Source organism: Microtus pennsylvanicus, chromosome 8 (assembly GCF_037038515.1).
Source record: "Microtus pennsylvanicus isolate mMicPen1 chromosome 8, mMicPen1.hap1, whole genome shotgun sequence".
In the NCBI taxonomy this organism is placed as follows: domain Eukaryota; kingdom Metazoa; phylum Chordata; class Mammalia; order Rodentia; family Cricetidae; genus Microtus; species Microtus pennsylvanicus.
Genome location: NC_134586.1, coordinates 53,250,777 through 53,278,306, shown reverse-complemented (window position 1 = coordinate 53,278,306; position 27,530 = coordinate 53,250,777). Strand labels below are relative to the sequence as shown.

Here is a 27,530-nt window from a genome sequence, read left to right as displayed (position 1 = left end):
GGGAGCTATTCATTCAAACCACTGCTTTTATCCTTTAGATGCATGAGGAGGACTTAGCAAAAATCCACTAGTATGTGATGTATATATATATTAACTTACTAAGATTCTTTCCATAGCAGTAGAATCATTTTACACTTCTATAGCAACTGAAAAAGGTCCTGACATTTTCACATTTTTGTCAACATTTATTCTTGATAGCATATGTCCTGGTTAGCATTTTGTCAACTTGACCTAAGCTAGAGTCCTTTTGGAAGAGGGAATCTCATCTGAGAAAATGCCCCAACCAGATCGGCTTGTGGTTAGTTGATAGAGGAGAGCCCAGCCTACAGTGGTCAGTGCCACTCCTGAGGTCCTGGGATGCATTAAAAAGGCCACCTGAACAAGCCATAAGGAACAAGTCAGTAAGCAGTGTTCCTCTGTGGTCTCTACTTCAGTTACTGCTTACCAGGTTCCTGCCTTGAGTTCTTGCCCTGAGGATGAACTGTAAATTGCAAACTGAAATGAACTCTTTCCTCCTCAAGTTGCTTTTCGTCACCGTGTTTTACCACAGCAACAGAAACCCCAACGACAACAGCATCCTGTGGACATGAAGAGTCATCTTCTTGTGACTTTCATTTACATTTTTGCAATATGCAAAGATTGTATGTCTTCTTGAGAGAAATATCCATTTAAATCTTTTTCCTGTTGCTTAATTGTAAAGCTTTTGACAAGTCCTGAATAATAAGCAGATCTTTACAATATTTTCTTCTATTCTGCTGGTTTCCTTTTACTTTCTTTGACTTGACCGACTGTCAAAAACCGGTCCCCATCCTAAACTATGTCATTCCTACACAGTGTAACCTAGATGCCAATGACACCCACATTCCTCCTCAGTCAGAATCAGCCTTTCGTCGGCACACCAGATTTCTATTTCATGCAGACTACTTGCCTTCAAGTCATTTTGGCTCTTCTTCATCAAGAACATTCCCTACAAGTCTTATCTCAATAGATGAAAATCCCACTAGCCTCCTCATGAAGTCAAATACTAATATCACCTGAATATCCCCTCCCCAACTCTCCAGCAAGTCTCTCTGGCTCTATACCACAAACGTCCCTAGAAAGTAATTATTTCTCTCCATTTCCAACTGAGCCTGAATTCTTCCTTCTCCTGAAGTGTCCTTCTTTGAGTTTATTCCTGCTTCTCCTCCAATACAGGCTTCGTGTAGCCCGAGGGGGAACATGTAGACACCTCTGTCTGGTGCAAGCTTTCTGGCATCACTTTCCACCCCAGCAAACTGCTACACACTGTCCCCTGTGTTATGGTTGCCACACTGTACTGTGCAATAAATACACTTTCCCCTGCCAGGCATTCTTCCACCCCTCCTCCATCTGCAAGGCTCGCATCTCCCCTCCCTTTGTCTCAGTGTAAAGGGTACCTCCTTCCAAAAACTTTTTGTACTCTCTCCTTCTTCAGCCCATTCATTTCCCCACACACATGCACAGGCACCCTCACACATGTGCACAGGCACCCCCACACATGTGCGCGCACCCCATATATAATCACATATCACACATTCAAACACAAAGCAAAGGTCAGATGAGGGATGAATCCCTGCCTAGCACAAGTGCAATCCTGCAGTCTCCTCTCCCCATCCCAGCACCACAGGCACAGCAGCAACAACAAACATGGACTGAAGTCCAAATTCCAGAGCCCAGGAAGAAGCAGCAGTGGATGTGGATCAGTCCTTGTGCGTTCAAGGCTCAGATTGTGGGCAGTGGGCACGGGCTGAGGATGGGAAGAACGCCGTTCTTTTCCTCCCACCATGCGCATAGTTGGAATCTCACTGACGCTGTACGTAGGCTAGAGCAAAATGATGTTGTTTGTTTGCATTTTGCTTTTTCTGTGGAATATCCGTTATCAAGCAATGTGCTTTTGTGCATCAAAGATTAGAAAGGACCCACTTCCTCTTCTCAAAGGGATCGGGCAGGACTCGGCTTGCATTTATTCCCAGCTTCCCTCCACTTTGCAGCTCAGTACTAAATATGTGGATGCCACACTAAAGCAGAGTTAGTGCCACAAAGGACTTAACTTTCCCAGCATGCGTCTTACAGGACCATGATTTCCCCAGTCAGTCAAATGACATTCTAAAACAGGAAACCATGGAAGCGCACAGAAGCACCCAGCTGATACCCGAGAGTCTAGTGTCTGAGGTAATCACAATGGCCTGTGAAGAGGTAGAGCAACTGGGCTTGATTTCTTCCCTCCTGAACTTCCTCAGATTTACTCAAAAACTTCAATAAATCAGGTCATTAGATACAAAATCAAATGAGATTTTATTTTGATAGCTAAGACTTTCCTTCCAGATTACTCAATAAATCAGAAAATATTCCAAACAGAAAAAGAACTAAATGAATGATCCCAGAGTATTCTAGACTGTTGGACATGTCTCTTCAAGAAATGAACTCCCGGCTTGTGAGTTATCTCCTTGTTCCCTGGAGTCTATTGTCAGAACGCCAGCTCCATGGTGAGAGCCTTCAGCCTACTTGGCCAAACAACGTGGTTATTTCCATAAATATTTTTGCACTTCAGACGGGCCCCTTATGATTCAAGCTTGTTTTCTGATAAGAAGTCACTGTGAGAGCAAGTCTTAGATCAAAGCCTACCCTCATGCGTTTGCACATCTTAGCAGGTAAGCACTCAGGTGGCAAGCTCAGGAGAAGCCTCCGCAGTGTTCAGAACTCACCTCCCCTCTGTCATAAGATGTTCCCCTTGCTGGAGTGGGAGGGCAGCTGAATACAGGGCTCTGTCAGGTGACAGTTTGTCACGAAGTCCAGGTTTTCCCAGTCCCATACTGTGTTCATGGCAGAGGGAGCAGTCATCATGATTCATAATTTCCCTTTTGCAAATTAACCACGTCCACGTTAACCATTATAGCAGTGGCATCCAAAATGTCTGAGAGAAGATTCTTGCTGAGGGCGTTTTAAACGCGACCTGACTTTGCCTCTGGATTGGGCAGACACAAGTTTATATGTGCAAGCGCCTACATATAGCATTATCCTGTTTATGTTGGGGGTGATGTTAAAGCTAACCCCCACACGGTCCCATACCACAGGTTTAGGCAAGTGTGGAAGTCCTCTAGGGAACTCAAAAGGCTGATACAGATACAAAAGTCTTTGACAAGGGCTACAAAGTGGCTGGAACTGACCAAACCCAAAGCATTTCACATTATTTATCCTTGGGACCTCAAGACATACTTTTGAGGCAAATAATGATTCTGTGTTGAGAAACCTGCTTACCCACCTAAGCAACATCTCCAAAAGTTGGTTCTGAATAAAGATTAACACTACGTGGCACAAGTTGAGTCCAGTCCGTTCTTGCCATATGATCCAGGGACATTTGACACCATTACACCAATCTAACGTGAAGTATTCTGAGAAACTTCAGATAAATCTTCTTCCTTCATTGACTAGAAGAGAGTACCATCATAAGGAAGATACTTTCCCTCTACATTCTGTTGCCCACTTTCTACCTTGAAGTCATGTGGGGTAACAGCAGCCATGTTGTGATAATACAGAAGATTATATTCCCACATATAGGTGGGAATTAGCAACAACTAACAAACACAGCAAACCAGAGGATCCAGTGAGACCAGGGAGCACCCAAGCTAACCCTGGAAGCTACCTGGCTGGGTACTATTTCAATATCTGTTAGGTTGGCAGTCTTTAAAATTTGCAGTTGAAGTTGTTCTCAAAGAAATACGCAGTTTTATAAATACATTCCTTTGGTGGAGCATGCGTCTTCCATAGCCAGCTGCTGGAAGATTTCTTCACTGTCTGGCGCAAGTACATCTGAGAAAGTCCCCTAATGTGGATCAACCTTTCCTCTAGTTCAGCATGTAGCAAAGGCCTTGCACTTCTCCATCTGCCTGTTGCCAGAGCGTATGTTAATGCATGGCTGTGTATTGCACCCAGCATGGACCATGGCATCCAAAGCTTCTGGGAAATTTGTAAGATGACTGAAGAACACAGCGCTGTCAGTTTCCTCAGCAACATGAATCTTACTCCACTTATTCTCCTTTTGAAATTGAATTTTAATGGAAACACCCATCGTGAGTTGTTTTAAAAGGACTTCAAAAATAAAACTTTAAAAGATTAAGCAAGGTGTGGAGATCCACGCTTGTAAAAATCTCAGTTGTCAGGAGGCAGAGGCAGGAGAATCACAAGTCAGAGGCTAGAGTGGGATACAAAGCAAGACTCCCTCTCCATATATATACACACATATATAATTGTGTGTGTGTGTGTGTGTGTGTGTGTTTGCATGAAAGCAGGGAATAATAGTGACCTCTGACCTCTACACCATGCCCACATGCAGGCACACACACACATGCGCGCGTGCACGCGCGCGCACATACACACACACACACACACACACACAAAGTCATTGGATCCTAAGAGGCTGTGATTGGCCTCTGCTAGAAGATGCCAGGCTCCAGCTGGTTGTCATAGCATAGGACATCAAGGGTAAAGGTTGCAGGTTGGTGGGTTCAGTTCACAGCCCCACCTCTCACCTCATAGATGCTCATCAGTAAGCTTCTCTATGGCCCTCGTTCCTTTCTCTAAACTGGGCACCGTCTCTAACTCAGGAAGCTGTGTGAGGGTCAGAGAATGGAACTTGTAAAGTAGAATAAAGGATAAATCAGAAAGTGTCTGCATGTTTTCGGTTTTGTTGCCTTTTCTCTCAGGTAACTATCTGGAAATTATTTTTCAAAAACTTTCAGTGTATCTCTGGCACTGCTGAGGCCTTCAATACTTAATTAAAAATTAAAACTAAATTGCCTATGAATAGCTGAAATATCTGCTATTGCCAGTGTGCTAGAGTCTAGGATCCAAATAACAATGGCTGGAAGCTTCCGTGCAGAGCAGTTCCTGGAGCTAACCCTCACAGCACCCTGGTTTTCTTAACTAGCAAATGGAAATAAAAATAGTATTTTCCCTCTCAAAAAGTGTAGTTAAGTGAATGGGTTTTATGGGCTGTCTGAGGAGATAACAAACAGTGCATAATTGTTGGCACTTTAAATTTTTTCTTTTATTTATTACTATTTTCTGTATGTGAGTATGCACACATATGTATGGGTGCCTGCAGAGGCTAGAAGAGGGCATCAGATTACACGGAACTGGAGTTACAGGTGTTCGTGAGCTGCCTGACATAAATGCTGGGAACAGAACCTGAAGCAAATGTTGCTAGCTTCTGAATCATCTCTTCAGCCCCCAGTGTGCAGATGGATTTTTTTCTTTGGGTCTCCAGCTCACAAAATAGCAAAATGGAGACTTATTATTAATTATGAAAGCTCGGCCTATAGCTTAGGCTTGTCCAGTTATTCATCGATGTGTTACCATGTGACTTGAGGCTTATTTTGCTCTCTCTTTCTGCATCAGCCTGGTGACTCTGCTTCTCTTCTTCCCAGAGCTCTCTCTGTCCAGAAGTCCCTGCTGTACCTCCTGCCTAGCTATTGGCTGTCTAGCTTTTTATTGAACCAATCACAGTAACACATTTTACACAAGGTAAAGGAATATTCCACAACACTAATGTTGGTCCTTTGCAATCAGCCCTCCAGGAGGTTTAATTCACTGCATTAAGTAAAAATGTGTATTCTATTGAAGTGTCCATGTTTTGTCTCCCAGACCCTTTCCAAATCCTCAGATCTTCAGTTAAATGCCAGGCAAATGGAATTCTTCCTCCTGCCTCGCTATGAGCATTAATATGCTAAGGTTTTTTATCGCATACCATGTCAGTTTTCTGTGAAGAAAGTAAATTGTTCCACATAGGGACGGCGGTTCTCATTTGAAAATGCCTAAGTAATTGGTTCTCTAAACGCTATTTGCAGATGGGATATGGGTAGATCATCCTGCAAGCTCTGGTTAAGACGAGCTGTGGGCACATTCTTCTGTTACCAGTGATGCTGCAAAGATGGTGCACAGAGGGATCTCCACGTTTCCTAGGCAACCCCAGAAGCATCACTTCCTGGCAGTCCAGGGCAGCAAGCATCTCCCTCCTTTCTACAGCTGTGAAAGGATTGCAGGAGTTGAGAGGCAGACTCTCATGGAGACCGATGAAGTCAACATGTCAGGAAGAAAATCTCCAGGAATATTCACTCACATGGAGAGAGTTGGCAGGCAGAACACAGTGGTCACAGGGTCACATGTGCTTCAGACACTCAGCTGCCAGAGGAGTAGCATCGGTAAGCAAGAGGCAGATCTCTTGTAGGTAGATCCCAAGGGGTGAGAGGGGGATTTCACTGGAGGAAAACTAGCCATAAAGAAGCAATGGGAAATGCAGGAGACTTTCTGTTTCCCTCCCTAGTGACGATGCCATCCTCTTTGGGTCTTATGTTTTCTCTGTACTCTGACAGATTACCCTGACTCAAGCAATTTAAAGAAGGGGGGATTGATTTGGGCTCTTGACCTCAGTGGGTGTGGCCATCCTGGCAGGAAGGGGTAATGGGGAGGTGTGTGGCTTGGTTTGTTCACATCTTGGCAAATCAGGAAATCAGAGATGGAACTGAGAGCAAGGGATGGCCTCTGAGCTTCAAAGTTTGACTTTATTTGCCTGATATGGCCTAGGTAGTAGAGGTTGTGACCACCCGGGACAATGGCAACAGCTGGGACTGAGCGTGCAAACATGTGAGCCTGTAAGGGCCATTTCTCATTCAAGTCATAATAGACACCACAGGCTCAGTATCTTTGAGGCGGAAAGTGGAATGGATCTTGCATGTGGTCCACACAGTCCTCTGACTGATAGAAGAGGGACGACAAATGAGCCAGACTCAGCCAGAAATTTTGACGAAATAGTTCAAGAAGTTACAGCCTTCTTGTCTGGACACTAAGTTGGTAGGCTATGCCAAGGTCTTCTGGGGACATTCAAAGATGAGTCAACACAAGAGTGTAAGACCAACACAAGTGGACAGGAAGCAAGAGGTAAGCAGGCCCATTAACCAGGTCATTGGTTGAGAACATGCAGCCAGCCAACCAACCATGAATCCTCAGGATTTTTCAGTTATATATCGGGTAAATCCCCTTTAGTTTAACCTGGTTTGAATTAGTTTCTGTCACTTACAACTGCAAAGGCCAAACAAAAGGCAACTCTGACTCATAACTGAGGTACAGGAAACGTCGTGCCGAATTATAATAAGCAGGACTTTTACCTCAACACACCCAGAATATTCAATGTGATATCTGTGCTGGTCTATGCTGCTCAGATTTCCTCAAGTACTTCCCCACAAACTCAAGGTATCTGATTAGACAAACAGAATTTTACTCACACAGTAAAAGGGGGCAGAGTGTTTGACAATCACAACTGTATCAAAAAACCTCGAACACTTGAGAAAACACACTTCCTGGTAGTAATGATCACACAAGCTTGACTGCCCAAGAGAACTCTTAAAGCTTGCCTTTCAAAGTCACATTCTTCCGTTTAGTAATCAGGCTAAAAATAACCTGCTTACAATGGCTGGCTGATGATTGGAACACGTTGCCCCAGAAACCCTCGTACCAATTATCTGCAGCAGGCTCTAAGTTGGGCTGCCAGTATTTGGACCTTGTAGAAAGAGGCTTGTGGAGAATTCATTTTAGACCCCCCACTCTTCCCACCCCTTGACTGTCTCTATACGGTTGTCCTCTGGCTTCCAACCAGTAACTCCATTCCTCAGTATCTCAGTAAACTTGTGGCCTTACTGTAGTGACATCACACACCTTACAGAAAGGTTTATCTGGAAGTTGTACAAAACCAGGTTTATCCATTCTGTCCTGTTACATAAGACCAGGGCATGGGGAGTTCACACTAATTCTTAACCTGCAACTCTTAAAGGGAGCCTCCTGGGTGGACTCTGCTGGCATTGATAGCCATCTTTTGTATTGCTTTTGTCAACCACAGGGCTACTGCTGGATTCAGTTCTTACTGTGTACCAGACTCTGTTGTGGTTTTCGCCCCTGGTCCCTTTAAGAGACAAGTCACACCCATTCCCTCCCCCATCCGCTGAGGCAGGCTGATCTTCAGCTTCCAGCCTGAGCTTGCTCTCTTTTCCATCTTCCTCTCGGAGAGGTAGCTTCGTTTCTGCCTCTCTCCCCACTTCTCTGCTTCCCCTCCCTGTCTCTCTCTCTCTCTCCTCTTCTCCTCTCTCTCTCTCTCTCTCTCTCTCTCTCTCTCTCTCTCTCTGTCGCCTTCCCCCTTCCCCCTCCATAACCCCCTGAATAAATATTCAACCTCACTCTGCAAGTCGTGTCTATCCACATCTCAGTCTCCTGTCCACCTGCCATGTGTCTCCCTGCCTGGGACCAGCCACTGCTTGGGGACTGACAGCCATCTCTGCCTGGGACTGGCTGCTCCCAGGGCCCACTGTCTGCCTCCACATGGTTTGCTACCACCATTTGGGACCTACAGCATTCCTGCTGCCTACTGCCGCTGGGGATCTTGCAGCATTTTTAAAAAATGTAAAAGACTCTGTGATAAACATTTTACACTAACCATTAAGTAAGTATTCACAAAACCTAATGACATTACATCTATTGGTTTCTCCGATTCACTCTTGAGAAAACTGAAACTCAAAGCAGTTTAGCAAAACTAAGATTCTACCCTGCATAAATTTCCCCGGCTATCCATGGTCCATTGTTGTTATGCCTGCTTTGATTCTACTCTTTGTGTGGGGTGTTGTGGGATATTTGTGCACTGTGTGACAATGTATTGCTGTGATTGGTGTGATAAAAAGCTCAATGGCCAATAGCTAGGCAGGAGGTATAGGCGGCACTTCAGGGAAGAGGAAAAACTCTGGGAGGAAGAAGGCAGAGTCAGCAGCATGACTAGAATGAGAGATGAAGTAATGAGTCACGCAACAGGACGTAGATTAAAATAAAGGGGTTAGTTTAAGTTATAAGAGTGAGCCGGGCAAGCCTAAGCTAAGGTTGAGCTTTCATAATTTATAAATCTCTGAGAACTCTAGAAAAATGGCAATGGGTTTTTGATCCTATTGCACGTACTGGCTTTATGGGAGCCTAGGCAGTTTGGATGCTCACCTTACTAGACCTGGATGGAGGTGGGTGGTCCTTGGAATTCCCACAAGGCAAGGAACCCTCATTGCTCTTCGGGCTGACAAGGGAGGGGGACTTGATCGGGGGAGGGGGAGGGAAATGGGAGGCGGTGGCAGGGAGGCGACAGAAATCTTTAATAAATAAATAAATAAATTAATTAATTAAAAAAATAAAATAAACCTCTGGGTTGTTATTTGGGAGCTAGCGGTACAGAGAAAGACTTGCTGCAGTGGGGTGTGTATGTGAGTGTGCACGTTGGTGTGTATGCGAATGTACTTATGTGCATGGGGATGTGTACCTGTGTGTACACATGCATGAAGAGTCCAGAGGACAACTTCAGGTCTCATTTTTACAGTGCCATCCACCTTTATTGGTTGCAGTTTTCTGTAATGCTTTCCATCTGTTGCAAAAAGAAGTTTCCTCGATGAGAGATGAGGACTGCACTTATCTATATACATAAGGAGAAATATTTAGGATGTAATTAGAGATCAGGGTTTTCCAAGAGACTCCCAAAACATTACAGACTATTGCAATTGCGCATCCTCAGTCCCTAGAGGAAGAAGGTACATCCTTGTCTTAGTTACTGTCCTATTGCCACAACAAAGCACCATGATCAAGGCAACTTAAAAAAGAAAGCATTTAATTTGGGGGCTCAGGGTTCCAGAAAGTTAGAGTCCATGACCATCATGGTCAGGGGCATGGCAATAGGCAGACTGGCATGGTGCTGGGGCAGTTGCTGAGAGCTTGCGTATTGTCCATAAACAGGAGCCAGAGAAGGCTGAGAATGGCTTGGACTTTTGAAACCTCAAAACCTACCTCCAGGGGTACACCCCCTCCCACAAGGTTACACTTCCTCATCCTTCTCACACAGTTCCACCACTGTGATCAAAAATATGAGCCCTCAGCCGGGCGGTGGTGGCGCACGCCTTTAATCCCAGCACTTGGGAGGCAGAGGCAGGCGGATCTCTGTGAGTTCGAGACCAGCCTGGTCTACAAGAGCTAGTTCCAGGACAGGCTCCAAAACCACAGAGAAACCCTGTCTCGAAAAAAACCAAAAAAAAAAAATGAGCCCTTGGAGGTCATTCCTCCTCAAATGACTACATCCCACTGCCTGGCCCCCCCATAGGCTTGTGGCCACATCATAGTGCAAAATGTATTTAGTTCAACTTCAGAATCTCAACAAAGTTTAAAAGTTCAAAGTCTCTTCTGAGACTCAAGGCACTTTTAATTATAACCCCCTGTAAAAATAAAATAAGCAAATTACATCCTTCCAACATATAATGAACACAAAATACATATTACCATTCCATAAGGGAGGAAAGGGGGCATAGCGAAAAAATGTTGGATAAAAGCAAGAGTAAAACCTAGCAGGAAAAACTCCAAATCCCGCTCTATTTTGGATGCTAATAGGCTTGGGTGGCTCTTTCCTTACAGCTTTGCTGACTGTAACATATTTCTCTCTCTTAGGCTGATTCCATGCCCTGTCTGTAGCTCTCCTTGGCATATATCCACAGCTCTAGCATTTGGGAGAGAACTTAACTGTGATCAATTATGTGAATTACATTTACATAAGATTTGCTTTGATTGTTGCTTTAGTAACAGTTATCCTTCAGCATTTTCTTATTACAAGGTGGATGTTTAGTTGGGAGGGTCTTGCCCTGAGGTTACCACTCCCTTTTTTCTACTTCCCTTCAAGCCTCCCATCCTTCTCCTTTAGTACAAGCCTTGGCATCAATGTTAAATTTCCAATTGTCCCCCTTTCTCTTTAAACTGTGCATTTTGTGTTTCTTTTGCCCTAGTTGCTCTTTTTCATTGTAGAACTTCATAAGAGTGATTACTAATAACCAAGTACAGAACTATTATTAGACGATCTTGATATCTCCTCTGCCAGTGAAATTAGTCCCAAACTCTTCAGTTTAGCGTCAGGCAGATTCTTAAGACAAGGGCAAAACCCAGCCACATTCTTTGCCAAAACATTACAATAGTTTCTAGTCCCATTACTAATACTATTCCCCTCTGAAATCTCTTGAGCGGGGCCTCCATAGACCACATTGCTCTTAGCATGACTGTCTTCCAAGCTTCTATGATAAAGGCCAATAAAGTTCTGCTTATGGAGTTCAACCATTTTCCCAGCCCCAAATCCCAAAACTTCTACATTCCTTCCAAATACAGCATGGTATGGCTTGTGAAAGCAGTAGCCTACTCTTTGGCATAAGTTTCTTGCTTGGTTAATCTCTTACTGCTGTGGCAAAATGCGATAACCAAAGCAACTTATAGAAGAAAGAGTTTATCATGAATTTACACTTTCAGAGGGTGAGTCCACGACCATTGGGGTCAGGAAACCTGGCAGCAGCCAGGCAGGCATGGTGCTAGAACAATAGCTGACAGCTATTTTTTGATCCACAAGAAGGAGGCAAAGAGCAAGAGATTACTGGGAATGACATGGGTCTTTGAACTCTCAAAGCACACCTCCTAGGGATGGCCACTGTAATGGTCTGTCCTGTCCCTTTAAAAGACAAGCTCCGCCAACTCCCTCTCCACCATCATCCACTGAGGCAAGCAGATCTTCCTTCTACTTCCAGCCTGAGTTCCTTCTTTGCCATCTTTCTCCTGAAGAGGTAGCTGCTGCCATGGCTCTTCTCTTCCCCATCCCCCCCTGCTTCTCTTTCTCTCTCTCTGCCTCTCTCTGCTCTTCCCCCTTCTCCCCTTCTCCCCTTTCTCCTTCCCTTCCATAACCCACTAAATAAATAGCCAACCTCATTCTGCATGGCATGCCTATTTGTCTATCCATCTCTATCTCTCACCTGTCACATGGCTCCCTGCTTGGGACTGGCTGTCTTTGTGACTTGACGTGGTCTCATGGCCCACTGCCTAATGCCACCACTTGGGGACCTTCAGCATTTTACCATAACAGCTGCCAGCCTATAGGGGCCAGGAAATAGAATGTGGAAGTGGTGGTTTGAATGAGAGTGGCTCCCATAGGCTAAAATGTTCAAATGTTTGGTCTCCAGTTGGCAAAATTGTCTGGGAAGGATTAAGAGGTGTGGCCTTGATGGAATAGGTGTGTCATTGGAGGTGGGTTTTGAGGTTTCAAACGCTGGACACATTCCCAATTTTCTTTCTCTCTGCCTCATGTTGTCTCAATATGTGAGCCCAAACTTATGACAGCCCTCGGCAGCTCGGCAGAATCGCAGATCTGGAGCCATATCTCAGATCTATCACAGCTCTGGAAGATGCTTCTGTGCACAGAAATGCCTTCAGAAGGGATTCAAGTGTGGCCAATCTCACTGTCACATGCAATGGTGAAACCAAAGAAAGCAGATTCCTGCTGTATCTGCCGTTCATTAGCCCAATGTTCTCATCGCAGGTTTTCTTAGAAGAGATCTGTACCCATCACCCCTGAAAGGCAGTATCTAAGATAATGCTTTCCAAATCACACTTAGCGGAGCATGAGGCTTCTGTCCTCCAGGGCCTCCTGGGGATAGGGACTGCATAAAGCTACCTGACAGAGCTGGGCCTCCAGGCTACAAATCCACTTCAAACAGAGCTCCTGTGCTTTGATCAGTTCTAGGAATTGGGATTATAGTTTGATTTCCTCTGAAAAGAAGATTTGTCTGCTTTGCTTTTGCTTCTTTGTCAACCTGTGTTGCTCCACATTGTCCATCAGCCACATCAGCATGGTCCTCAAATCACTCAAGTCATGGGCTTAGGGAATGAACCTGCTGCTATTTTCTATACAGTTCCCTTGGGGTACAGATGTGACCTTTAAAATGCCAAAACCTCTGTTCCCAAGAGGACTGCTAAGCTACTTTCCTATCTTATTTTAACGTGTAATATCCAAGAAAGACACTAATGTGGAAAATTCTGAATTTGGCATATATACCACCCGTGGCTTGCCCTCCAGTTCTGTGTATTTTTTCCTTGTGAAACAACACAGTCCTACCAGGCAATGGGAATTTGGTGCTTAAGGTCAACACCAACAATTAAGTTTTACCCTTAGACTTTGCATTTGGGGGACATCTTTAGCAATTAGCTTTGTCTTGTGAGTCTACTGTTATAGTCTCTTGCTTAAGGAAGACACTATATGAGAATCAGGGAAAAATGCAGCCAATTTTAGTAACAGGCAGGGTTAGCTCTCGACTGGGATGAACAGAGATGCACCAGCAGGGAAGCTTCAGGAAAGCTGATTACTGGACACCTATGCACTAGTTAATTTCCAGGAATTGGAATCCCCAAAGTCCTGACATTATAAAGGTAATGGTAAGGTAAAGTGAAAAATAATGTATTAGAGACAAATAGATGCTTTTTAAAAGCAAAGGCAAGTGTGACTGTTAAATGTAGACACAGCCTTTTGGAAAAGATGATAGCTCTCCTTAGGCTCACTTTTGACTTTGAGCAAGAGGTACCTGGGAAAGCCTATGGGGAGATGGCTCAGCGGATGAGTACTATGTGTGCATGAGGGATAGAGAGCAGATTCCCAGCCCTGTGTAAGGCAGGGCAGGTGTGGGAATGCAGAGCATAGCCCAGCCCTGTGTAAGGCTGTACAGGTGTGGGATGGAGAGCAGATCCCCAGTCCTGTGTGATGTTGGGCAGGTCTGGGGATGCAGAGCAGATCCCCAGCCCTGTGTAAGGCTGGGCAGGTGTGGGATGAAGAGCAGATCCCAGCACTTATGTAAGGCTGGGCAGGTGTGGTGGCTCACCTAGAAGCTCAGCACTTGGAAAACTGAGGCAAGGGAACCCCAGAGGAAGACAGGAAGCCAGACCAGGTGATTGATTGTGCTCTGGGTTCAAATGGAGTTCCGATGTCTCAATATACAAGATGGAGAGTGAGCAAAGAAGTCATCAATAATCCGTTTCTGACCTCTGCATGTGTGTGCACATTGGCTTACATACATCAGGCACATAGCACACATGAACATGCATGTACACTCTCCCTCTCTCTCTTTTTCCAAAAATAAAGAAGAGAAAGGAGGAAAGGAAGAAGGCTCTGTGTGTATTGAAAAGCTCAATGGTTTGAGAAAAGTGAAGCAGGGACACCTGGAAAGGAAATGAGGCCTGGCCAAGAGTCAAGGACTATATTGGGTAGGTCTTTATAAGCCATGAAAAAAGATACAGGAAGTGATAGCTTCTCAAATAAGCTTCACCCTGGGAACATGTTTGCACAAAAGACCACACCATTCCCATAAGCAGTGGCCCATATTCTAAAAGAGTGCTTTCCAATTTTATATTTCACTTTAGTTTTATAGGGGAGGCAGAGTTGCTAGTTTTCCTTGGGAACACAAGAATTGCCTTGGGAAGTGGTGGAGTTGTATGAATCACATTACCCCCCTTCCTCTCTATCTCTATCTATCTGAACCTCTTACACTATAATGTAACCCTTACTTAGAGTGAACAACCTTTCCCTACAAGAGGGGGCTACAACCTTCAGCTCGAATCTCAAGCAGCTCTACTCTATGAAGACAACACAGCAAACACAATGCAACCAAAATCCAACTTGTGTTTGTCTAGAAACAAGTCCGAGTCTTCTCCATTTCCCATGTCAGCACAGCAGGTATCCATAGGGGACCACATTGATACAGGCTACCTGTCTAGTCAGAAACCATCATACATCTGAATGAACAAGTTAATAACTTCATCAAGTTCTAGAACCAAGTGAAAGGGGGAATAAGAGAGGGAGGAGAGCTGGAAAGTCATGTGCCAGCAAAGGATACCTTCAGTACTTCGAGCCAATTTCATAGGGACAGCCCTCAGCCTCACCTGAGCATCGGAATCACCTGGGGGTTGTGCAAGGACAGTCCGATTCTCCTGCAATCGTGATATGGTTTGTTAGGATGCAGTCCAGGTGTTCAGGTTATGCAAAGATTTCCCTGATGATTGTCTTATGCATTCTGGTTAAAAGTTGTTTCAGGAGCCATGATTTCTTTGCCCTCTTGCCATTTCTTTTTGTGCATATGTGTGAAAGTGTGCATTTTATGTGTGTGTATGTGCATTGTGGCAGTCAGAGGATAGCCTTGGATATCATTCCTCAAGTAGTACTCATTTTTTAAGAGAGAGGATCTCTCACTGGCCTGGAGCTTGCCAACAAGGCTAGTCTAGCTCACCAGCAAGTCCCAGAGAGCCACTTGTCTCTGCTTCTCCATCACTGAGTTTCTTTAGTCAATGACTTTGGTCAAACTCTAGAGCCACCAGGCAATGATAGTCACAGAAGAAGTCCCCAAAACAATTGCTCTAAAGAGAGGGTTAATTGCTAATACTTCTTAAGTAGCAAATTCCTACTGACTATGGGAATATCATGGTCTTTAGGGAAAGTATATGGAACACAGGGAACCAAGAACCTTCCCTCCTGCCTCCTGAGCTGTGAATTCTCAGAGAACTTCTTCACTCTCTCAGGACAAAGTTTCATATTAGACACAGGTTATTTTTGTCCAATTAATCCACCTCATTCAACAAATACTGCCTCATTTGTTTTTCATGGTTGTTTATATTTATTAGGTTCAAAGGGTCCTGTGAACACAAAACATTTGCTTTTAGTTGCAATGAAGAAAGAAAGATCAAAACATGTGTCCTGCCCTCCTGAGCACTGGCAGGTGTGTAGTCATGGAGACAGCTTCTCCTCCATGCTGCACCTTTCTAGGTCAAATGTGGGCAAGCATGTAATCTCTCTTTGTTGATCTGTAAAATGAGCATCATGGTGGCCTCTGCCTCCAAAGGATTTAATAAAAGTTAAATAAGATGATTCCTTATCTTGTTTCCCATTACGTCAGGCTGTAGTTGCTTAAGAAAGACTTTTATCATGAGCTTGTTCAGTTATATGTGTTGACAGATGGCATCATGAGTATTCCTCTCCCCCAAGTCCTTTCCAGGACATAGTCAGATGGCAGTAAACCTGACCCATCTGAGGGCTTCTCCACCCGTATCCTGGTAGCTGGGCTGGGATGGTGTGGTAGTTTGAATGTAATTGACCTCCATAATCCCAAAGGGAATGGGACTATTAGTAGATGTGGCCTTGTTGAAATAGGTGTGGCCTTCTTGGAGGAAGAGTTTCACCATGGGGTTGGGCTTTGAGGTGTCTTCTGCTCAAGCTTCACTCAGTGTGACAGACCATTTCCTCTTGTCTTCTGTCAAGATATAGCCAGCACCCTTTTTGCCTGCACCATGCTACCCACCATGATGATAATGAACTGAACCTCTGAAACTGTAAGTCATCCCCAGTTAAATGTTTTCCTTTATAAGAGTTGCTGTGGTCATGGTGTCTCTTCATAGCAATAGAAACCCTAAATAAAACAGGTGACTAGAGCAGGTGGGTGGTTAGTTAGGTCTGTATGCTGTCTAGGGGTAATGTGGACTTTCCCCAAACATGGGATGCTTCCAGTTGTTGAAGTTCCCACTTGGAAGTTAGCCTCACCCTTGAATGTGGATTCTAAGGGACAGGAAGTAGACATTTAAGCCTATTAAGGCTTGAACCGACAATGGTTCATTGTCATGTTTTGCTTATTTTCCTGCTCAAAGCAGATCCAGTGTCTTGCAGACATAAGAGAAGAGCATCCTGGTTAAGGTTTCTATTGTTGTGATAAAACACCATGACCAAAAAGGAAGTTGTAGGGAAAGGTTTATTTGGTTTACACTTTCATCATCATTGTGGTGATTTGAGTAGAAATGGTCTCCATAGGCTCATATATTTGAATGCTTGGTTATCAGGAGTGGTGTTATTGACAGGAATTAGGAGTGTGGCCTTGTTGGAGTTGGTGTGACCTAGTTGGAAAAATTATGTCCCTAGGGCTTTGGGGTTTCAAATGCTCAAGTCCTCTCTTTCTCTCTCTTTCTGTTGCCTGCCAATCCAGATGTAGAACTCTGGGCTACCTCTCCAGCACCATGCCTGACTGTATGTCTTTACGTTCCCCACCATTATGATAATGGACTAAACCTCTGAAACTGTAAGCAAGCCCCAGTTAAATCCTTCCCTTTATAAGAGTTTCCTTTATAATAACTTTATAAATCTTGGTGTTTTTATCACAGCAATAGAGTACTGACTAAGACATCTTCAAAGAGAGTGAGGACAGGAACTCAAAAAGGGAAGGAGAGTGGAGGCAGGAGATGATATAGAAACCTTAGAGGAGTGCTGCTTACTGGCTTCCTCCTTCTGGGATGCTCAGCCTGCTTTCCTGAGAACCCAGGACACAAGCCCAGGAATGGCAGCACCCACAATGGGCTTGTCCCTTCTACATCAATCACTGATTAAGAAAATACCCTACAGGCTTACCTATGACCCAATCTAATGGACAGAATTTCTTTATTGAGACCCCCTTCTCTCAGATGACTTTAGCCTGTGTCAAGTTAACATAAAACTATCCAGCACAAACAGTTACTCACCTCTCCAATGGAAGAATGATGTTCCAGTTTTGCATTTAGTTGACCATCATTGACAAATCATATGGAAAAGTGTCCAGCATATTAAATTATAATATTTCAAACGGGAACCCTGATTGCTCTTCGAGCTGATGAGGGAGGGGGACTTGATCGGGAGAGGGGGAGGGAAATGGGAGGCGGTGGCGGGGAGAAGGCAGAAATCCTTAATAAATAAATAAATTCAAAAAAATAGCATCTATTTAGCAATAACCAAATGGTAATATAATAACCTCATGGTGGTATTCTGATCTTTTCAGAAAATTAATGAAAGTTATGATCAGCACACGAGTGAATAAAAGGGAAGAGAGAGACCATGGCAATGACTGAACAGAAGCATCTCCTCCCCTGTGGGAGGCATTACTCACCCAGTATCTGCTGAGCAGCATCAGACTGCAGGAAGTTGCTGTCAGAAGCCTTCCAAGGCAGCTATTGTGAGGTTGTATAGCAGAGGGGACTTCCCAGGAGACTCATTTCATTGCCCGTGATGGGTGTGATGAGAGCTTTTGTGTGAAGGTGGCACCATCCACAAGGAACAAAATGAGTCACTGAGTGAAATCATAGCTTCTAAGAAAAATTGGACTGGCTCAATGGGACTGAAAGATCAAGGAAATCCAGTCTTAGGATCTCTATAGGGCAAGGAGAGACTGTAGCGCCTCAACTCCTAGCATATAAGGGTGATACTGAATTCTTTTTAGGATGAAGATAACCCACCATTTAGAAACTGGATGGCAAAAGGAAAATTACAAATGAGACAAGCAAATAATACACGATACTTAAAAATAATTCACTATGGCCTGGGGATAACAAGCTTAGGAAAGTCCTTGCTGCTAGAGGATAAAAATCTGGGTTTGATCCCCAGAACCCATGCAAAAATGTAGGATGTGGTGGTGCACACTTCTAGGTCCAGCACTGGGGAGATGGATGGGCAGATCCCTGGAGCTCACTGAACAGCCAGCTCAACTTATTCCCTAATATCCAGGCCAATAAGATACTCCATTTACAAAAACAAGAAGTCCAGAAGCTTCTAAGGGACAACATCCAAGGTTGGTCCCTGGCTTCTACATACATGTGCACTCAAACAAACACACACTCACACAAACACCGCCCACACAGAAGATAATTGCTCATGACAAAGTTGAGTTAGTTTATTGCAGTTATCTAAGCAACAAGTAGACTTGAGAATAAAACCAATGTCATTGACCACATGAACACTCGCTTCAAACATGGAATTCAGTACCATAGTCTGAAATGCTTCAAAATATGAAACTTTAATGTCTTTTGGCAGCTGTTGCTCCTTCCTCAGCAGTCATACAATTCAAAGACAACACAATAATATACAGTATCCAGACTCTCTGTGTATTTTCTATCTTATTTATTTATTTATTACGTATACAATATTCTGTCTGTGTGTGTGCCTGCAGGCTAGAAGAGGACATCAGACTCCATTACAGATGGTTGTGAGTCACCATGTAATTGCTAGGACCTTTGGAAGAGCAGGCAATGCTCTTAACCTCAGAGCCATCTCACCAGCCCATATTTTCTATCTTTACATGACTTTATTTTAAACTCTATTTATTTAATTTTTATTTATTTATTTGGTTTTCTGAGGCTAGGTTTCTCTGTGTATCTTTGGCTGTCCTGGCACTCACTCCGTAGATCAGGTTGTCTTTGAACTCACAGAGATCCGCCTGCCTCTGCCTCCCAAGTGTTGGAATTAAAGGTGTGTGCCACCACACCTTGAACTCACAGAGATCTATCTGTCTCTGCCTCTCAATTGTTGGGATTAAAGGTATGTACCACCACACATATTTTATTTTAAGGACTTTATCCTTTTTGCTTTCTCTCCCAGGCCTACATATATTTTTAAACACATTGTAAACCATTTAGAGGTTTTCTTCATCTGAATCTATCTTTACTGTATATCTGTTTTTGTCTTTTTTTTTTATCCACATGAGTCTTTAATTTGCTAAGCTGTATGGCCAGGATTAAAGTTATGGCTTTGACAACTGGATCCACCCCATTCCTTAGCTTTCTGAGAGTCTAGCCTCATGGCATAGGTGCTGCTGGAGCCCTATTTATTGCCACAACTCTATGGCATTTCAAAGTCCCTGCCACCACCAAGAAGCTTGCTGTCTGCTACTCATAAACACCACTCAAATGCTTTGTAGCAGAGCCTCTTAAAAGAGCTGTAAGTTTTTTGCAGTTAAAGCTGAGTCAGGAAATCTCTTTTAAATGAGATGTGCTTGCCTCTAGCAAACAGAGCCCATCTGAGAAAATGCTGCTACTAAGAAGCCATGGTTAACTTTTTTTTGTCTATAATTACTTTTCAAACTCTCTCATGTTTTATGTGGATATAGTTGTCTACGTTGGCACCATTTGTTGACAGAAATTTCCATCCCAAAGAAACACACAGAGGCTTGCATTAATTATAAATTGGTTGGCCTATCAGCTTAGATTTCTTATTAACTCTTATACCTTACATTAGCCCATAATTCTTGTCTATGTTAGCCACGTGGCTTGGTACCTTTTATCAGTGAGGTGTTTCCTTCTTCCTCTGAGTCTGGCTTCCTCTGCATCTGGGTGATGACTACAGACTGAGTCTTTCCTCTTCTCAGAATTTGTCTGTTCCTGTCACCTTGCCTCTACTTCCAGCCTGGTCACCCTGCCTATACTTCCTGGCTACTGTCATTGACAGAGGTTATTTGTTCCACCCAGTCCCACAACTGTTCAGTCCCAAAGAAACACACAGAGGCTTACATTAATTATAAACTGGTTGACCTATTAGCTCAGATCTTATTAACTCTGATACCTTACATCAGCCCACAATTCTTGTCTTTGATAGCCACATGGCTTGGTACCTTTTATCAATGAGGTGTTCTCATCTTGCTTCCTCTGTGTCTGGCTCCCTCTGTGTCTGGGTGATGACTTTAGACTGAGTGTTTTCCTAGAATTCTCTTGTTCTTGCCACCTCTCCTATACTTCCTGCCTGGTTGTCCCACCTATACTGCCCAGCTACTGGCCAATCAGTGTTTTATTAAAGCAATACAAATTGTAAATCCTTGCAGGGTACAAGATCATTGTCCCACAGCACCACTCCTAGTGACCTTCTTCCACAAGCCAGGCCTTGCCGAAGAGCCTACATTCTTTAAGCTGCTACTTGCTAAGAATGATGCATTTAAAACACAAGACACTTCAAAGTCAAATGATAACATTCTGTGCTTTTGCTATTTCAAAGGAGATTTAAAAAAAAAACCTGAGGGTGTGAGGGTAAAGATATTGTTATGGGGATGTTAGCTACAAACTTGTCTTATAGTGGGGAAAAAAACCCAAAGCATTAAGCTACTACCTGCCATGTTACCAAAGAGTATGAATCAATGATATCACCACACAGAGAGTCACAGAGCAGAACCGATTCGAGCACCAAATAGCATCCCTCAGCCTCTAAAAAGAGTCAAGATGCATAAGCAAGTAGGAAATGTTTATAATACATTATACACAGACATTTCCATGATTTCAAGTAACTGAACAGTATGTATGGGAAGACTAGGAGAAATACATAGTGCTAACTAGGGTTCTAGTTACATGATGGTGTTATTGGTACCTCTGGGTTTTCTTTCACTTTACTCATTTGTAGATTAATGCAGAGATATGGGTATGGGCTACTTTTGATGGAAAGGAAAAGAAGACAAACTATTTAATTGGAAATAATAATGACAAAAGAGCCCAGAGATTTCAATGTGGGGCAAGAATTAGAATTTAAAAACGTATTTGGAAAACACCTGGAATCCTACCAATACCCACAAGCCCATCTTAATGTGACTTTCTCTGCCAACGGCCACCCACCTGGCAATGTTTGTCTCCAGCATTTGCAGTGCTGGCATTGAAAATCAGAACCAGCTGTTGGCTTGAAGGTACACAGAATTGACACAAGGACAAATGTGAGGAGATCCCCAAAGAGCAACTTGCCCTTCACACTGGCCAGTTGCTCTAAGCTACTTGGGAAGTTCCAAGGCAGTGAGAAACTTGGTCTCAAAAAGTCAAGGTTAACAACCACTGAGGAACAGTAGACACCACCTACACATTCATATGCACTTGCACACACATGCTAGGGGAGATGCGTGTGCGCGTGTGCACACTCACACAGAGGCAAGTGCTGAGACAGACACAGATAGACAGACAGACAGAGAGAGAAGTGTTGAGGGAGCTGCGGGCTGTGTTCCTGCTGCCCTGGCTCCCGGCCACCTGGCTAGCTTTACACCGAAATAACAACACACAAACTGTATTCATTTAAACACTGCTTGGCCCACTAGCTCTAGCCTCTTACGGGCTAATTCTCATATTTTGCCTAACCCATTTCTAATAATCTGCGTAGCACCACTAGGTGCACTTACCGGGAAAGATTCAGCATGTCTGACCTGGCTGCTGGCTGCATCGTGTCTGGCCCAGAGAGGGGAAGCATAGCGTCTGAGCTCACTTCCTCTTCCTCCCAGCATTTTGTTCTGTTTACTCCACCCACCTATGTTCTAACCAATCAGGGCCAAGGCAGTTTCTTTATTTGACCAATGGCCTTCCTCCATCATTTCCCCTTTTTCTGTTTAAATAAAAAGGAAGGAAGGCTTTAACTTTAACATAGCAAAATTACATATAACAAAACAGTTATCAAGTAAGAATTACAGTTACAATATTTATATCTACTTTATCTTTTATCATAACAAAGGAAAACTATAACTATCTATCTATTCTTCAACTCCATCAAAGACGCCAGAAAAATATAGTATTACGAAACTCTAGAAATCACAGAGACATCTTGCTGCCTGGACAGTCACCCAAAGTTCCTCTGTACAGTTGGGGCATCCATCTTCGGCCTACAGGCCCATAGTTTCCAGCAGACATTTCAATGAAGCAGGAAATTTCAAAGGCAGTTCAGTCACTATCTGCTGTGTCCTGTAGAATGTCTCACAGACTCCTTCATGAATCAGGAACCCCGAGAGATCATCTCACCTTTAGGCAAGTTCAGGCAGTTTCTTTATTTGACCAATGATCTTCCTCCATCAGAGAAGCCTGACTGTAATTGAAAGGAAGTGAAAAAAATCCCCCAGCCATGCAGAGAATGGACCAGCCCTCCTTCAAACCTCCTCTCTCTGCTTTTCTGCCTCTAGCAGAAACCAAGACAGGAAAGAAGAAATGCACTGGCCACGTGTCAGCAAAGAGGCAGCTATTCGTCCCCATCATAGAGCATCCGTGCTCTGTGAACAGTTGCGGGGGGAGTGGGCACAAGGCCAGAGGACACCAACTCCAGAGCTCACTCCTGACTTCACTGTGGATACCTGGCCCAGCAGCCAGTCTGCCATGGGCCAACAGAAAGGATCCGTTTATCAGCTTGAATATTTGCAGCAGATGAAATGGGGTCACCTTCTGCACATCTGCTAACTCTTCAGGGTGCGATTTCCCAGTTGATAAGCTGTGTGACAGGTTTTTCCACGCGATGGATCCTCTTGACTCTAGAGAGAGTGGCCTCAGGGCTAGGCCGGCACTACTGAAAGCAAAGTGCATCATGCATTTTCTCTAATAAACAGAATGTTTATGGCAGATAAGGGAAGTAAGGCAATAGAACCCAACGACATAAAGGAGAAGGGTAGGATCAGTAAGCATTACAGTGTGTGAAACAAGCAAGTGTTCCCATTTTTTCTTGCCTTCTATGACTTGCATGCAAAACACATGCAACAATTCGGAGACTACCACAGTAAATCTTGACAATACAAAAGGCCCAACAAGAGGACAGGGTAGGTGAGTAAGGAAGGGGCTGGTGACCTAAACAGGGATTCTGTAATTATTAAGAGAGATGCTGGAAGGCAGGTGGGCTGACCCATAGAAGTCAATGAATCTGGAAAGAGGTAATATAAATGATGTCTGTGTTATTCTTTAACTGAGTGATACATCATCTTGTATTAAAAGTAAAAAGTAAAAGCATCATGGGGTTGTTGGAGAAGCTCTAGCTGGGCCCTGGCTCCCGAGGAACACACCTTGCTGACGGCTACAGGGAAATCATCTTACCCTATGCCCACATTGGGAAGGGTGGGCTGTTCTTCCTGGTAGATTTTTTTTGAAGGTGGGAAAGAAAGCAATTCTGTTCCCATATAACATCCTACCCTAAGCCACCTGAGTGTATGGGAAGGGCACACTGGCTTGGTTGGTCCTTGCCAGTGACAAGTGGCAAGCCCAAGAAAGCTGAAACAGCAATCCAGAGGGTAGGATTTAGTCAGTCTGAGTTCCCGGCCTCTGTGAAATGACCTCAGAGAACTTGGGGGTCATCTGGGGTTGGAGCTGGCAGCATTTGGCTGGAGAATAAATTGTTTCTACCTTCTCAATGTATTTTCTTTACTGGAAAAAAAGGGGTTTAGTGAAATAAACAGAATTCTGTAGAAAACCTTAAATATGGCGTCTCCATGACTTTACAAAACAAAGGATGAAGGTGTATTTGCGCCCACTTTCATGTACTTGTTAGCATGACCTGGGAGTCTTTACGGCATTGTACTGAAGAATAAACATTCAGTCTAAGGGACTGTCTTGTGGATTAAATTGTATTAAGAACTAAGCTGATTAAAAACACAGCCTCCCTCACTTTTATTCCAGGTGTCTTTCTAGAGCATAGAAATGTAAACTCCAGCCAGGTGAACAAAATTTAAGTAAAGACTCCATGCCAAAAGAAATAGAGCTTTGCACTTATTCCCCGAGTCGACTTCCACTTGGAAGGTTTCTTTCCTGACAAGAAACACGTGTCAAAGGATATAAAAGTGGCTTTCTGCTTGAGTCTAGAATCAGAAATCAAAAGACAATGGAGAAAAACTTGAGCTCAGCTTTTCTAGATTGGCAATGGTGTGTGAATTTTGCTGTTTCCCCAGCATGCAGAATGGGTCTGATGTAATACTTCATTCATTCTCCCAGTGAATCCCATTTTGTGTGGGGAACATTAGCACTGATGTAAAATTTCCCATATGAGGGAGGGGAAACCAGCAAAGCTTCAAAGATTGGTAAATCAAATAATTTTGTCTCGATCCCTCTAACTCTCCCCCAACCCCAACAGGTCCTGTAGGCTGTAGAAATGCATCCTTTAGATTGCCCCTTCAGGCATTTCATGGAAAACTAACTAATATTGATGTTGTTATTTGGGGTTTCTTTGTGCGATTTGTCTATTTGCATTCGTTATGATTTTGCCTTTCTTTAATAAATGGTCCGAAATTTTCTTCAGATGTTCCAGAAGATGCTTTCGCTGGCTGGAAGAAAACATAAGAGTCAACAAGTTCATTGCAAGGATGTCCAAGTCATCCATTTGAATGGACCTTCTGTGCCAGGCACGTCGGTGTCTCTGACTTTCCTTTCCAGAGCTGAACAGCATGGGTGAGTCTACCAAGCACATGCTGGAAACCTTTTATCCACAAAGGTTGTATACCAGGCTCATCTTATGAAGCCCAGGAATAACGGCAGGTATGGGCAACAAGATCCCATCGCTTTATGGAATTCAGTCTCTGCCAGGAAGGCAGACATCAAGTTAGAAATCAGCAGTAAGACGAGCATATGGAGAGAATTAACCACTGCTACAGGCTTGACCCAGGCATCTGGAAGCTCCGCTCTCTAAAGAAGTAGAAACTGCTGAAAGATGCTCAAGACAGTGCCAAGCCAAGAAGAGGCATGTGCCGTAGATCATCAGAAATGGCCGAGGAAGGCAATTCTTTCTACCGTTCATACTGCAGTCTCTGTACATGTTGCTCTTCGTCTCTAGGCCCACCATCTGTACATTCAAACCCTGTTTTCGTTTCTCTTCTGACCCTTTTGAAAAACAATGTGAAAATGAAAACTGCTCTCCGGCGTGGCTGTGCCAAATCCAGGAGACCCTCACAAAACTTCTCTTCTGCCCACATTTGAAGACAATGGGTTCAGGGCATTTAGATGGGTGCTCAGCGAGCTAACACGGGATGTTCAAAGGCCAGGTTCCCAACACTTTATTGAGGTTTCTCCCATTCAGATCTATATTTCATCAAGGGGTATTTCAATTAAAAGCACTGCCCATGGGCAGTAAAATAATTACGAATTAGTTAATAATAAAATGATTATGAGTTAATTCATAATTGCCCCAGGCCCCTCCAGCTGTTTTAAGTTGGTCTCTCAGATGTGAGTCGGGAATTTGAATTTTGTCAAGCTACGCAAGCACATCCCATGGGTAGGAGAATTTCTGAACTTCAGCCAACTTTCATGCACTGGTGAGAGACTAAGTAGCAGGCGGAAATACACGGCTGCTGATACAGTCCTCTGTGTCCCAGCCACCGTCTTGGGTTGGTCTTCTCACCTGATGACATACTACAAGGCAGAGAGCTTGTGATTTTCAAACTGCAGATGGTTTGGCCTCACACTTGGGCAAGCTCTCTAGGCAGGGCCCAGGGAGCTGCAGGCTCGATCTGCAGCTGAGAGGTGGAAAGTGAGACTTTTTCAGAGGAAGTAAGATAAGGCAGAACTCAGAAAAACAAACATCCTGAGGCCGGTGTGCCAGAGGCCACTGGCAAAATCTATAGCCTACTGCTAAGTGAGTTAAACAAACACATTACACGGCCATCCAGGAAACCTGAAGCAGATGCCTGGAAAGAGGACATGTCATTGCAACCTGGGAAGAAATATCCCGGGAAGTGATGGGGTGGGATGAGGCACAGAGTGCACAGAATAACAACAGGAATCTCCAGCAGGCAGGATAGCCAAGATGGACAGATGGGATTCCAGTCATGGGGCTCAAAGCAAGTTTAAGTCTGGAGAGAGAATTGTTAGAGATGTTAGGGTCTGGGCCTCAGCAACCCTAACAAGCTAGGCTCAACATCAGTAGGTTAAAAACACAAGAGTGAAAACCAGAAAAAGGGGATTTATTCAAAACAATCACATCATGCAGAGAAGCAAAGCGGTCCAGTGACTCTCCCACCACCAGTGAGTCAATCTCGGGATCCCAACAGGAGATTTGGGTTTAAACCAAAGGTTAGAGTTATGCGCAGCCAATAAGTGCTGGTCAAGGTGTGACCCTGACCACCGCTGATCCACCGGTCTCTCAGCTTCAGTCTGTCTTGCAAGGTGGCCTGACCAGCAGACAGAACTGCATGGAATCTTCTTTTAGAACACAAATTTCTTTGGCTGGCAAGAAGGTTCTGTGTATCCTCTTCTCAGCATGGGATTTTTAGGCAAATCCTGATTTCTTGGAGACCATTGTCTCAATAGTCTGGAAGCCAAAGTCAAGGGCAAGGTGTCCTGTAGAGTATCTTCAGTCCTGCCAGGACAGTCACACGATCTAATGCAAAGCTGTGTGCCTTTCTTTCTCCTGTCCATGGACGTGCCTGGTGGCAGTTACAGCCAGAGCAGCAGTAATGGAGACCACTGGCTCTGGCGAGCACTTAGGAACTTTGCCATGCTAAAAAGATTGTGGTACTGCCTACCCACCCACTAAATCACATGAAATACCAGTTCTGGTTCAAAATAGGAACGAAGGCAGTGTCCTCCCAACAACTTCAGTAATGTGCCAAATTTTCTTCTGATAGGGATTGATACTTTGGAGGGAACTCAAAATACCACTTTCTGGCAAACAAACACACAAACTGTATTGGTGTCCTTCACAAACTTCATTTGGTGAAATGATGTTCAGTGACAGATTGAGATATTCCTCGGCACCGGAGGCAGGGTGACCCAGCACAGTCTGCTCTGATTTTAATAATAATAATAATAACAATAATAACAACAACAACAATAATAATAATAAAGACTCCAAGTCATTTCCTATGGTTTCTGTTGCTTTAAATGGATGCTAACGATGAACATGGTGTCACAAGCCTATTATTCCAGCAACTGGAAGTAGGAGGATCAAGAATTGCAGGCCAGCTTGGCCCACACAGTGAGATCTTCACTGGGGAAATCAGGAGGGAGAGAGGGATGAAAGGAGGGATAGGTGGACGGTTATGTTCTCCAGGCCTTTCCTCTGTGGACTCAGTTTCTAATATTTTAGCCCATGGGCACTGTTGGATCTGACCCTACAGAGT

The 27,530-nt window shown here is 44.0% G+C and overlaps 1 long non-coding RNA gene across 1 annotated transcript in view; it reads left to right on the top strand.

Annotated features, from left to right (window-relative positions):
* Positions 1-27,224, top strand: part of LOC142856241 (uncharacterized) — a 326,516-nt gene extending 299,292 nt beyond the window's left edge. The window contains exon 4 of the long non-coding RNA XR_012911607.1: positions 24,716-27,224. This is a non-coding gene — a long non-coding RNA (uncharacterized LOC142856241). The remainder of the gene's footprint in view (positions 1-24,715) is intronic.
* Positions 27,225-27,530: the final 306 nt, after the last annotated feature.